The 693-nt window shown below is 41.3% G+C and overlaps 1 non-coding gene across 1 annotated transcript; it reads right to left on the bottom strand.

Annotated features, from left to right (window-relative positions):
* Positions 1-382: 382 nt before the first annotated feature.
* Positions 383-501, bottom strand: LOC129114687 (5S ribosomal RNA). Its single transcript, XR_008532644.1, has one exon. It is a non-coding gene; the product is annotated as a 5S ribosomal RNA (ribosomal RNA).
* Positions 502-693: the final 192 nt, after the last annotated feature.

The raw sequence follows: 693 nt of genomic DNA, 5'->3' as shown, positions 1-693 counted from the left end.
GCAAATATTGTGCCTACCAAAGGTCCTTTTAAAGATACTATATCACCACGCTTTGCTCTTTCGTCTATACAGGGAGCGCCTGCAGATTTCCAGACACACTCACAGCTTTTAAATGTCAAATCAGAATGTACAAAGTGGCTATAAGGATCACAAATGTAGTGCAGTAAAAATATTAATATTTACTGTTGAAATGTAGAATACGTTAGCATAAAATTGAAAAGAAAATGATCGATGAGCTTAGGAATGATGAAAGCCATCATTTAACTGGATTTGTGTCATTTCTATACCGGCAAGTCATGATCTAGCTATATCCTTCCCACCCTGTCGGTGTCCACTGAAAAAGCAGCAGCGCCCTCTGCTTTTTGTAAAGAGGAGTGAAAAAAGCTTACAGCACCTGGTATTCCCAGGCGGTCTCCCATCCAAGTACTGACCAGGCCCGACCCTGCTTAGCTTCCGAGATCAGACGAGATCGGGCGTGTTCAGGGTGGTATGGCCGTAAGCAAATATTGTGCCTACCAAAGGGCCTTTTAAAGATACTATATCACCACGCTTTGCTCTTTCGTCTATACAGGGAGCGCCTGCAGATTTCCAGACACACTCACAGCTTTTTAAATGTCAAATCAGAATGTACAAAGTGGCTATAAGGATCACAAATGTAGTGCAGTAAAAATATTAATATTTACTGTTGAAATG

This window comes from Anoplopoma fimbria, unplaced genomic scaffold (genome assembly GCF_027596085.1).
Source record: "Anoplopoma fimbria isolate UVic2021 breed Golden Eagle Sablefish unplaced genomic scaffold, Afim_UVic_2022 Un_contig_561_pilon_pilon, whole genome shotgun sequence".
In the NCBI taxonomy this organism is placed as follows: Eukaryota; Metazoa; Chordata; class Actinopteri; order Perciformes; family Anoplopomatidae; genus Anoplopoma; species Anoplopoma fimbria.
This window is presented reverse-complemented; position numbering and strand designations above follow the sequence as displayed.